A 14,233-nucleotide genomic window follows, 5' to 3' on the forward strand; every position below is an offset into this window, starting at 1 on the left:
TATTTCACCTGAAGATTAACTACCTTAATGCTAACTTAACATAACCTAAACCTATTCTATCCTAACCTAAATCTAACCTAACATATCCTAACTTAACCTCATCCTCCCAAAATAGTTTTAGGGTGGTTTGATCTTTAGGTGAAATAAGCTGGGGCGATGATTCTTCAGGTGATCCATTGGTGCTGCCGGCACACGCTGCCAGAAGTGTACTAGCATGTATTCAAGATCAAAGATTCAAAATTCTTCCACCACTAATAGTTCCATTTCATATACATTCAGAACTAAAAGCCACATACAGTATAGTCTCGGTTTACGCGGTCAATTAAACCCGTGGAGGTCCGCGTAAAACGAGAAACGCGTGAACGGAATAACAGAACATATGGGATTAATTGAAATAGAGACTGGGCCGACCCCCAGACTACCCGTTTTCCGACACAATACGTACGTTGTAGTAAAAATAACATCTTAATTTTATGATGGTATGCACACACAATTAATATTTAAGAGAAATATCAATAATACAGTCGACACTTACCATACGCGGGGTTAGGTAACAGAGATACCCGTGAATGTTAAAAATCCTTGTACTTTTGCTCCCCCCCCTCCCAAAACCCCTGGCCCCCCATGTCCTTATTTACCGTATATACCTGTGTGTAGTTCGAGTTTTTAAGACCAAATTATTTGGAAAAAATTGGGGGTCGACCTCTAAACGGGTAATAGTTTCGTTAGGTTGAAAAATATTTACCAGTAACTACCAGTAAACATTGGAAACGACGCACCACCAGCTGTGAGTGTCGGTACAGTTGCCAGGGCAGATCTCTTGCGTCATCATAGCAAGCCCAAAGTAGCCAAATGCATGGTTTGGTATGCACAGGACGATGTAAAACATAAAGTATTAATTTTTTAAAGTTTATTTATAGATACTGTACATAAATTTTTGTTCATTACATTTGAAACATGAATCTTAGTTAATTAAATTTGAAACAAAAGAAAACTATGATACCGTATTTTTAAATACTGGGTATTTTCATTAAAATATTACATCACAAGTATATTTTACCTTAACTGTGACTGAATGAATATATTCTCAGAAATAAATATGGAAATGTAATATTTTTGCTCAAATGACGTACGTATTACAGTGGAAAGTGGGATAAAATCATGACGAAAACAATGACTTTCACTTTCTCTCGTTGTTCAAAAGATTTTACAGTGGAACAAACCTGTACTGTACATGTACTAAATGATTACGGTACTAAAATTGTTATGTCTATTGCAAATATAGATTGTTTATACAGGTATTCAAATAAATCACTATCTTACAAGAATCCCAGCAATGTAAGTTATATTCACCTAGGTCGTTTGGGTGGCAAATTATGAGAAGAGCTTAGTCACTCTTAAGTAATGATAAATAAACACCCAGGCCTTCAGCGCCAACTGTCAAATCTTATCTCAAATAAATAAACAAACACCACATTCTGTCACCTTACACCCCCCCCCCATGCTCGCTGGCTACCTGCCTCCTTGTGTTCCCAGACAAAAGATTGGTGATAACTTTATTCTTTAAGGTGTTTATTTTATATAATATCTCAGACTAAAGTTAGGAGATTATAATTTGCATTGCTGGAATCCTTGCAAGACAGCCAATAATTTGAATATAAACGTCATAGATTTTGCTCAAGATATAAAAATGTAGTTCATTAGTGTACAATACTGTGAAGTACATTTTATAATACAGTATAAAGTTTTCAACTGTATTTTTGGGTAGATTTACATAAATTTCTTAATTTATTTTCATCCATTTACATGCACACACCGTACTAAAAGAAATAAATGACCTTAATGCAAAGCTGGCGTGTACATGTACTAATTTCATTACGGTACTAAAATTGTTATATGTCTAGTGCAAATTAGAGCATGTTGCTATTCAAATTAATCAGTGTTGTACAAGAATCCCAGCAATGTTAATTATATTCTCCCAGGTCATTTCACTGGCATTTTAAAATGGGAGAAGCGTAGTAGGACTGTTAAATAAACGCACAGAGACCTTCGGCTCAAACTGTCAAACATATCACCTCAGCCCCCACCCCCCCACCCCTCGCTGGCTGGCTGGCTACGTCCCTCCCTCCCCCATCTGCTCAGCCAGGGGTTTATTTAGGCTTACAGTTTTTATCTTATATAATATCTCAGACTAAAGTTAGGAGATTATAATTTGCATTGCTGGAATCTTTGCAAGACAGCCAATAATTTGAATATAAACGTCATATATTTTGCTCAAGAGATAAAATTTGTTGTACATTAGTGTACAGTACTGGTTTTCAGTTAAAAAACTGTTGTATTACAATAATATTCCATCCTAATTGACTTGAATAAATACTTGAATGGAAATATACAATATTTTTGTTGAAACTACCCTCGTTTCAGTGTAAAGTGTCGTAATAATAAATGGTAAACAATTTGCCCTTGGCACTCTGTGTTTCAGGCACGGCGAGCCTCAGTTTATAGGACGTAGAGTGTTTTTACTGAAGGTTTTGTTGTTCCAATACCCTCAAAAACTTGGGTCGACCTATAAACGGAATATCATAAATTAAAGATTTTTTTGTCAAAAAATCAGGGTCGACCTACAATGCTGATATCAACACAAGAGTGGTTACAGCGAGACTGACTGAAAGAGGGAGCGACGCGCTATGCGTGTGTGTGAGGTAGTGGGAGCGGGCGGTGCCCAGTGTTCGATGCCGCACGCGATTTGAATGTACTTCAATTACTTCGATGTACAGAATATTCCTCTGGCGGGGCAACCCGCGTATTTGCGAATCCGTGTATGCTAAACCCGTGTATGTGAAGGGCCGACTGTATTAGGTTTTTTAACACTTACGTCAGTAGAAGAGATGGCTGGGCACACGGGGATGGGGGTTGGTTCTGAGGCAGAGGGCAGATTATTGGCCCTCACCTGTATCACTGTCCACCACAGAGGCTAGCAGGGCCTCTTTGTCAAACCCCTCAAAGTCCATATCCTCACTATCACTGACTTGGGCTGGCTGTGGTGGGTGGCAGGTGAAGAACTCGGTAATGTTTTGTTGACTGGGCAAGCAAGGTTAAATAGACCAATCACAGCTAGCGGCGGAGGGAATGCGTGGGTGGTAAGGTTGCGTGGCCCAATCACAGTCCAATACGTCATCTGACATCAGCGGTGACGTAAGAGCGACCTAGCTCGCAGCATGTCCGCGCCGCTTCCCACATAAATGCTGCAATGTGCTGCGTAACTAATAATTGCCGCATCTGGACAGGTGCTGCGCAAATGACCAACCGCGTATAAGAAATCCGCGTAAACCGAGACTTTACTGTATTCTCCCAAAACTGCCATAATTATCACATTTTTCCATACTGAGAATACTGTACTCTAATACAATCATGCGCCGGTTAACATCCGATCGCATATACGTCCGTGACCCCCCCCTCCCCCCCAAAAAAAATTCCGTGACGCCTACTGGACCACCACTCCACGAACCCCTGACGGAGACACGATGATCCTCCCCATATTGGTCAGATATTATGTGTTAAAGGAATATGCTTCCTTCCTTAGGTTCTTTTTAAGCATTTGCCTCCAGGTGTAATGTTAACCTACATCTATTGAGGATAAAATCTTTCACCTACAAATTGACAATAACACATTTGCTGTAATCAAACATATCTAGTTGCCTCAACAATTGCAACCCCAGTTGCAATTGGGGTTGCAATTTCAAATTCTGTGGCATTACTAAGAATAACTAAGTCTCTGATGCACTATAAGATTAAGAGAGTAAACGGAGGACTCAGGCGTCCTGATGTGAGAGAAAACTGACTCGTATGATGGGGGGACCAAATAAAAAAAGCATAGCTACATGTTTTGTCGACTACAGTATTAAGCGTACCCTTTTCATCACTTTGTAATAAACCTAGCCATGCCTATGTGTGTTTATGATATTTACCATAACATTATATACAATATATATTTAGTGGGTATAAATGGTCGTAAAATGGGAAACTTGGGGTTGGGTCTTGGTGTGCCTGGAACCAATTAGAATAAATCCCATAGGTTCTGTACTTTCGTTATCGGCGGGGTCCCAATTAGGCGCGATAACCAAGGGATGACTGTACTGTACTGTACTGTATATACTTGTGACACTGGCCAGTTGCTTCTGGTGTTATGGTACAGGGGTACCAAGTGACAGCACTAGGATCCCGCTTCCGTTATCAAGGAATGAACAATTAAAATTTAAATTGAAAAAAAAAAATTCAAATAATGTGACCTAGCAAACCTAAATGGCCCTAGAGCGGGCACAGTCACGTATGCATCGCGTATTCTTATAGATTGTGCTGCCAGGCGTACGTTATCTAGTGAATTTAGTCAATATTGTACAGTAACAATGGACCTAAGTGCAAACCTGTATTGTACATGAACTAAATGATTACGGTACTAAAATTGTTATGTCTATTGAAAATACAGCTTGTTTATACAGGTATTCAAATAAATTACTATCTTACAAGAATCCCTCCAATGTAAGTTATATTCACCCAGGTCATTTGGGTGGCAAATTATGAGAAGAGCTTAGTCACTCTTAAGTAATGATAAATAAACACGCAGGCAGGCCTTCAGCGCCAACTGTCAAATCTTATCTCAAATAAATAAACAAACAAACGCCAGACATTCTGTCACCTCACCTCCCGCCCCCTCCCTCCCAGACAAAAGATTGGTGATTTCTTTATGTTTATTTTATATAATATCTCAGACTAAAGTTAGGATAATATAATTTGCATTGCTGAAATCCTTGCAAGACAGAGATTAATTTGAATATAAGCGTCATATATTTTGCTCAAGATATAAAAAATGTAGTACATTAGTGTACAATACTGTAGTACATTTTATAAAAAGTTTTTCAACTGTATTTTTGGGTAGATTTACATAAATTTCTTCATTTATTTTCATCCATTTACATGCACACACCATACTAAAATAAACGTAAAAGAAATAAATGACCTTAGTGCAAAGCTGGAGTGCACATGTACTAATTTGATTACGGTACTAAAATTGTTATGTCTAGTGCGAATTACAACATGTTTATATTCAAATAAATCAGTATCTTACAAGAATCCCAGCTATGTTAATTATATTTTCCTAGGTCATATCACTGGCATTTTAAAATGAGAGAAGCTTAGTAGGACTGTTAAATAAACACACAGAGACCTTCACCTCAAACTTATCACCTCAACCCCCCCAACCCCTCGCTGGGTGGCGTGGCCATCAGTCCCTCCCCCCAGCCAGGCTTTTAGGCTTACAGTTTTTATCTTATATAATATCTCAGACTAAAGTTAGGAGATTATAATTTGCATTGCTGGAATCCTTGCAAGACAGCCAATAATTTGAATATAAACGTCATATATTTTGCTCAAGAGATAAAAATTGTTGTACATTAGTGTACAGTACTGTAGTACATTTTATAAAAAAGTTTTTCAACTGTATTTTTGGGTAGATTTACATAGATTTCTTCATTTATTTTCATCCATTTACATGCACACACCATACTAAAAGAAAAGTAATAGAAATAAATGACCTTAGTGCAAAGCTGGAGTGCACATGTACAAATTTGATTACGGTGCTAAAATTGTTTTGTCTAGTGCAAATTATAGCATGTTTATATTCAAATTAATCAGTATGTTACAAGAATCCCAACAATGTTAATTATATTCACCCAGGTCATTTCACTGGCTTTTTATAAGAGAGAAGCTTAGTCACTTAAGAACTGATAAATATACACGCGTTAGACCTGGGCCTGTGCCAACTGTCAAACGTACTACCTCCCCTCCCCCCATGCCCCCTCGCTCGCTCCCACCCTCTCTCTCCCCCCATCTGCCCGGCGTTGCTGGAATCCTTGTAAAACGGTGAATAATTTTAATACTGTATAAACGTCATGTATTTTGCATAAGAGATAAAAATTAATCACCTGTATCACATTACAGTAGTGATTTAAGAGTAAAAGTGTATATGTACATATATAGTATTCCACATACACGTAAGTATAAATACAAAGTTTATGTGATGATCAGACAACGTCAATTTCGGTTAACGTCACGTTTCCAAGAACGTATCTAGGACATTAACCGGCGCATGACTGTATCTCAAAAATTAGTTTAAAAAATTTTCCCTTCAATTTACCCCGTTCACCTTCTGATTTACTTAATATTTTTTATTTTACATGTACTGTATAAACATATGCACAGTAGCTAAAACAACTATCTGTGCATACTTTGTTGGAAACAATATGAGACCATGGATGATAAATTTTGGTATATGAGGGCTGTTACTAGTCACACGTAAAATTTCAGAGCATATCGACCCCCCACCTGCACAAATAGTTGTTTTAGCTACTGTACAATCTCTCCAAAAAGTATCGGCCCATTTCCTCATCGATAAAATGTGTCACAATGGAGGAATTTTTCCAATCACTAATTGTGATTCCTGCATTGTGTTGGTAAGCCTGACTTCCTAGTATCTGTGAGTTGCTGGTTATTATTTTTGGCATTTGTTGTGATTATGGTGAATCACCGTGTTCCATCTTTAGTTGAATAATTTAATGGTATTTATGTAACGAAAATCAACGGCAGTCAAATACTGTTGTTTTCTGCTGGAAATCTATGACCAACTAGTACCCAAGACTCATTGGAAAACACAGCTTGCACCGACAGACATGGAGAAATGCCACTTTCCGAATAACAGTAAAACCATAAATCAATGATTGTTAGCATTATGTTTACCTCATTTTAAATGTAATAGGTATATTATTTATAATGTAGTTATATAGAGATAATTACTATTAAATGATAACACTTGGTTAGGTTGAGCAATGACAATACATTCTAGGAAATGAAAACAATATTCATAGAGATCTTTTTAACTTTTTTATTTTATTAATAGAGTTTCTACCCATCAATATTTAGTATATCCACCCCCTAGTGTTGCCTGTAATGTCACCATAGTGACTGTCAATCCCATGAGAGGACTTGACAGCATCGTCTCGTAGTGTGTATCAGATAATGATCAGTTGCCAGCACGAATCATGAGATGATATGTTATACTGTATTACATCATCAATTGAGGTAGAAATAATATAAAAATGCAGTGAATCATAATGTGAATGGCATTGTAATTGGATGTGGCAATTTAATATAATATTGGATTATAGTGTTGCATATTTTGTTCAAAGTGATTCCATTGTAACCTCGGTTCATGAAAATATAGTAACGTTATACTCCTATTTGGTTCATAAATCAGCGGGGTTTACTCATGACGTTATTGGTTTTGCATATGATATCACAATTCATCTTATTTCATTACATTAAGTAGAGAATAATAGGTGGTATACTGCAGATATCATGGTGATATTCTGGTGCGAGAAGAAGAACAAAAGGTGCAACTCACAATCAGAAATACCAACTTAACCGAGACTACTGTGTATGTGTTATTGTGTTCATATCCAAATACATCAGGCTGGGGCATTACTTTTTTGGTAGAGTGTACATATTCCGATAACTAAGTAACAGATTTGTACTCATAGTTATGCTGTCAATGGAAATTCATTTAACTAGTAACAAGGAAACAAGGACAATAGGGTCTTGTTGTATTATTTTACATATATAAAATGTGAGAACCAAGCAATAGTAACTGCTTATATAACTATCTTTATAAATATGTCAGAATGGAAAGAAGCAAACAAATGTCACTGACTAATGAAAGAGGAAGCAGAGAAAAACAGATACAGTATACTGTACAGTACAGTAGCTATACACTTTCTTGGTAAAACATTTACAGTATAGTGAAACATAATATATGCTAAATGATCTTATAATGTCCTTGATAATCTTGATAGTTTTCCTTTTAATGTCTGTGTCACTGGTATTTACTTAGATCAAATCAAATCGCTATAAGATTAGAGTCCACAATCCTGATGTTGGTTTGTATAAATTTATACTGTACAGTATGCATATTACTTATACGTAAATCCTATATATACAGGTTGACAATCCCTTATCCGAAATCCTTGGGGCCAGAGGCATTTCGGATTTTGGAATTTTTCGGTTTTCAGAATGGTTAGGTTTTTTTTTTTAATGTGTATTAGCCCACCCGGACATAGATCACTGACCCACATTAGGGCCGGGGGGAATATAATAAAAAGAGTAAAAATAATAATAATAATAATAATTCATAGGTCTAGTTCGTGTTTCTCACTTTTGATCTTTTTTTCATTCTTGTATTTCTTTATTATTATTATTATTATTATTTTATTATTACAGTATTATTGTTATTATTATTAAATCTATTATTATATTTTATTATTATTATTAGTAGTAGTGGTAGTAGTATTTTATTTTGGTGTATTTTTATTAAAAGTTTTATTTACTATGAATAATTATTATAATTATTATTATTATTACATTTTCGCCCCCCAGGTCCTGATGTGGGTCAGTGATCTATGCCCGGGTGAGCTAATCCCTGTTATATACAGTAGGCTCTCACCAATAACGTTTAATAGGTGCCTGAAAAACACCGTTATTAGCGAAAACGTTATTTGTGTGACATTAAAATACATGTAAAAAGGGTTTATTGGTGCCGCTGCCACAAGAATTTCATCCATTTTTCCCCTTGAAGCCCTCCTAACACTTTTTGTTAGCTGAAATAAAAAGAATTGCTATTCAATCATCAAAATAAAGAGTTTGAGTAATATAACACTTAGTTTTTGAGGTGCTTGGTGTGATGAGTGTTCTGTATCTGAGGGCCGCTAACACTTGCACTGTCTTTCATTCTACAAGCTAACCATTTCACAAGAAAATGCTCTGTTATCACTATCAACCTGTTTCTATCGCCTTTATCATTCATAGCTCGCCTCGCATTTCCATCACTACCGAAATATTTTTAGCCAGCACAATACTCTTCTTGGTCTCCTCTAAGTTCCTCATAATATTTCGCACTGTAGACTCAGGACAGTTCAATTTCCTCACTTTAAAAGTTCCCAGTCATTCAGGTGGCAAATCACTCTCTCCACCACCTCCCCTAGCCCCCACAGGCAAAAATGCGGAAGCCATTATTGATCACCGACCCTAACAACCACTCGTTATAGTGGCGAAAATCTCACACGTGGGCGCAGCGCTGTATTCCACTGAGTGTGAGTGAGAGTGAGGCGGAGTGGACAACTACGTCATCAACATGGCGGCAAACAAATGCTATCATTGATGCGCTCGGACGCTTCCCTCGAAATTTCCGTTATTCAAGAGAATCCAGACGTGATCGAAAATGGGTATCTATTGTAACTTACCGTTATTGTCGAAAACATTATTGTGGAAGTCGTTATTGGCGAGAGCCTACTGTATATATATATATATATATATATAAAAAAATGCCCCTCCAAAAACTTTCGGTTTTCGGAAAGCTCACAGCAATGTTCAAGCTCAGAGTGATTGAATATGCAGAACAGACTAACAACTGTGCAGCAGCAAAGGAATTTAAGGTTTCCCCCAAAAATGTTAAAGACTGGAAAAAGCTCTCTGCACAACTTGAGCTTATGCCGAAAAACAAATGTGCTAACAGGAAAGTGTAACAAGTGGCCACAGTTGGAAGTTGAAGTGGCAAAGTCTGTCAGTGAAAACCGACAGAATGGATATGGTGTTTCCTGAGGATCAATTCAAATCTTTGCCTTGAAACTAGCAAGGAAATTAGGCATCACAGATTTTAAGGTGAGTCATGGTTGGCGCACAAGATTTATGAAAAGAAATGATTTTGTACTGAGACGGAGAACGAAAATATCACAGCTTCTTCCACAAGAACTTGGTGACAAGGTTATTGAATTTCATAGGTTCATAATCAAACACCGGAAGAAGAACTCATATTGACTTTCGTGTATTGGAAACATGGACGAAACGCCCATGAATTTTGATATGCCAGTCAGTCAAACGGTGAATAAAGTTGGTGAAAAAACAGTTTTAGTTAAAACTACTGGACATGAAAAATCAAGATTCACAGTTGTGCTATCATGTACAGGTAGTTCTGCTATAACGCGATAATTGTGTTCTTGTAAAATATCGTGTTATAGAAAATCGCGTAATAGATATAACAGGGCTTATGGAGAAAATAGGGTAAGGTGCAGATTACTCGAAATCGAAAAAATTTAGTAGTTAGCCTAACACAAAGGATAGCACAGTCTAAATAAATGTTACATTCATATCTAATAATGAAATCATACTGTAAATGTAACACTTTACCTTGATAAAATATGAATGTAACTTGATGGGGGAGAAGGGTGATTTTGAGGTTGATAACATCGAGCTTCTCTTCAAGTGTTATATCCTTTCTTTTACGATCATCACCGGGAATTCTATCACCAGAACGCTTCTTGGAGATATTCTTCTTTACCATATTCACAGTTAATACCACAAAATTGGAGAAATAGTAAGCAAAAATCGCGTTATAGCAAACAAGCGTTCGCGTTATACAAATATCGTTCCTAATTCATAAATCGCGTTAGAGCAAATTCGCGTTATCAAAACACGCGTTATAGCAGAACTCACTGTATGGCTGACGGCACAAAGCTAATGCCTATGGTAATATTTAAAAGGAAAACAATTCCAAAGCAAAATTTTCCAAAAGGTATAATCATCCCTGTGCACGAGAAAGGGTGTATGGATGAAGGTGGCATACAAATATGGCTTAAAAAATCTGGAACTTTCGACCAGGGGGACTGCGTAAAGAAAAAAGTCTTCTTGTGTGGGATATGTTTTGGTCACATCTTGTTGACAGTGTTACTGTTGGGATTAGGAAGGAAAACACTGATACAGCTGTGATTCCTGGTGGATTAACAAGTCTTGTCCAACCACTGGATGTTTCCATAAACAAACCATTTAAAGATGCAGTTAGAGTGAAGTGGAACAACTGGATGATAGGAGGCGATAAGACATACACAAAGGGAGGCAACATCCAAGCTCCATCACAAGCAACATTATGTGAATGGATTGTAGAGGCCTGGGATACAATCTGACCAGAAATTGTGGTGAAATCTTAAGAAATGTGGGATTTCGAATGCTCTTGATGGAACAGAAGACGACTTGTGGGATTATGAGGCTAATGAGAGTGTGAATGAGGATGAAGATATTGATGATCCTATGGCTGATGATGGTGTTGATCCATATGACGATGCTGTTCAAGAAGAGGACTGGGAGTAGCTGTTTGGTGCTGATGACAAGGAAAATGATTTTGATGGATTTTAATGAAAATATTCAGAAATATGGTATCGTAGTATTTATTCAAGTGAATTAGGATAGAATATTATTGTAATACAACAGTTTTTTAACTGAAAACCATTCAAAAAGCGATTACGGTAAAATCTTTTCAACAACGAAAGAAAGCGAAAGTCATTGTTTTCGTCACGATTTTATCCCACTTTCCACTTTAATACGTACGTCATTTCAGCAGAAATATTACATTTCCATATTTATTTCTGAGAATGTATTCATTCAGGCACACTTAAGGTAAAATATACTTGTGATGTAATATTTTAATGAAAATATTTAAAAATACGGTATCGTAGTTTTCTTTTGTTTCAAATTTAATGAAAAAAAAATTATGTACAGTCGGCCCTTAACATACGCGGGGGTTAGGTAACAGAGATACCCGTGAATGTTAAAAATCCGTGTACTTTTGCTGCCCCCGCCCCCCCTAAAAAACCCCTGGCCCCCCCATGTCCTTATTTACCGTATATACCTGTGTGTAGTTCGAGCTTTTAAGACCAAATTATTTTGCAAAAAATTGGGGGTCAACCTCTAAAAGGGTAATAGTTTCGTTAGGTTGAAAAATATTTACCAGTAACTGTGGGAGACCCAGGTGATACTTCCAATCAGGGGTGAAGGAAACACACTGGTGTCAAGTTCGTAAGTTCTATTTCTGGGACAAACACACAAAAGGAGTTAAGACAGGGGTAAACAGCGTCCTGTCTTGGAATCTCTCTTCAGGCCTTTGATTCTAGAAAGATGTGCCAAGATGTGCTCAAAGTCTGAACTAACACTCAAAGGGAGGATTACAAAAAGAATACAAGAGACTCGAATCAATGGTAAATAGTACAGATGACATGTTTGTTCTGCTCATATATCTACACCTCCCTCCCTCCTCACGCTCGTAGTGCAATCTCGAGCGGACTCTTTTTCCAGGAGCCTTTGAGAGTGACGTGGGAAAACTGGGGGGTCACTGAATGAGGACTTACTTTTCTCGTCCAAGCAAGGGTTCACAGGGATGTGGGGGAGGGGTTCACCACTAGAGGACGGTACTGAACGAAGGAAGCGGCGATTCCGCCACCATACCCGACCACTAGGGAGACGGACCTCATAATCCCTGGTCTTGCCGCAGCCCATGACAACCCCGACCTTGTCCCAGCGGTGAGACGTCGGGTCTTGAATCCGAACTGTTTGCCCGATACTCAACCTGGGAAGGGGTCGGGCGTGCTGATTGTACTGTGCCTTTACCTGGTCAGCACGGGCGGCTGCACGACGATCGCAGTCCTCGGTCTTGGCCTGCCACTCCCTCGAGAAGGACTCAGGGTGGGCAGGGACACATGACCGTAGTGGGTGGCCGTATAACATCTGTGCTGGGGAGCGACCTGTGAAGTTGGGGGTATTCCGCAATTCCAATAAACCCCGGTCAAACTTCTCACAGTCAATGTTGCCTGAGGGTGCCGTCTTGAGGATGAGATGCTTGACGGACTTTACGGCAGCCTCGGCATGTCCATTGGACTGGGGATAATGTGGCGAGGACACCACATGATAAACTCCCCATCGCTCCATGCAGTCCCGGAAGTCGTTGCTGGTGAACTGGGGCCCGCCGTCAGTCCTCAGGCGGAGAGGGACACCAACTTCCCGGAAGTAGCGACAGAACATACGTACTGTATGAGAGGCAGTAGTGTTGCCTCCGCAGGGAACGACAACAGGCCAACCTGAGAGCCGGTCGGCGATGACGAGAAAGGACTTTCCCGCCACAACGAAGAAATCCGCAGAGACGGACTCAAAGGGCCTCGTAGGGTTGTCGTTGTTGACATGTTTTATTTCCAGAATTGGCTTAGGGAAGTCTGGAGATATTATGGCCAACTCTTGACAGTGGCCATACGACAGTAGTGGCATCTGAACACCTTTGTGGACCTGAATCCTGGCAGAACATGACTGCTTACCTAGGGTGAGGGTAGCCTGAAATGTACCCAGAGCAGGTGCCATTGTAGAACCGTCTGCGGTGAGCGTTGTAGAAGTTGACGGTGGTTGCAAGCTGCTCCTAGGGATCCCCAGAATGTCGAGGTGTCTTGTGCCGATGACTGTGACGTCCGCACCTGTGTCAGGAAGCATCTGGATACGGGAAGTAATGTCGCCGTATGACAGGTGAACACAGATGGGCTGAGGTGTCTTGCTGACAGGGGAAGAAGAGGATCCCACGCGACGACAGCGCTTGTTCTTCGCCGCCTGAGACTTGCAAGTAGTATCATTCTTCTTCCGTGACTGACAGCATTTGTCATAGTGTCCAATGCGGCTACAGGAGCGGCACTGAACGTTGTTGGCAGGGCACTTCAGTGTCCTAGCCCAATGACCACGACGGCCACAGTTATTGCAGGTGCTGTCAGCGGCAGGGCATTCAGAACCATGCCGACGAGCACAATACTGGCAGGAATGACCTGGCGTCGAAGTCTGAAGTGATGCTGAAGATTGATGCTGAAGCTGTGAAGCTGAAGTCGGATGTGAAGCTGAAGTCGGATGTGAAGCTGAAGTCCGGTCACGTCCTTTGTTCTTCTTATATGCGGAGATGGCACACAGCTGGTTAGATGGAGCACGAATGGCAGAAGTCGCACTTCTGGTGGCTTCGTAAGAGCGGCAGGTGGTGACAACATCCTGTAGAGAAGAGGCAGTGTCGAGGGAGATAAGCTTCTGAATTAGCTCTTCGTCCCGCACGCCCATGAGGATAATCATCTTCAGCTGTGTTTCCTCACAAGTCGACGAGTTCCCAGGACAAACGTCAACCTCCTCAGCGATGCGTCTGAGTCGTACGTAAAAATCGGCAAACGACTCACCCTCCAGCTGCTTACAACTGAGAAGTTCTCTCCTACGGAGAGCTTCGTTGCGGAGACCCTTGATATGCGTCTGTAAAGCATCCAAGACGTCCTTCACAGTCTTGTCTGTG

Source organism: Homarus americanus, unplaced genomic scaffold (assembly GCF_018991925.1).
Source record: "Homarus americanus isolate GMGI-L3 unplaced genomic scaffold, GMGI_Hamer_2.0 scaffold45562, whole genome shotgun sequence".
Classification (NCBI taxonomy): Eukaryota; Metazoa; Arthropoda; class Malacostraca; order Decapoda; family Nephropidae; genus Homarus; species Homarus americanus.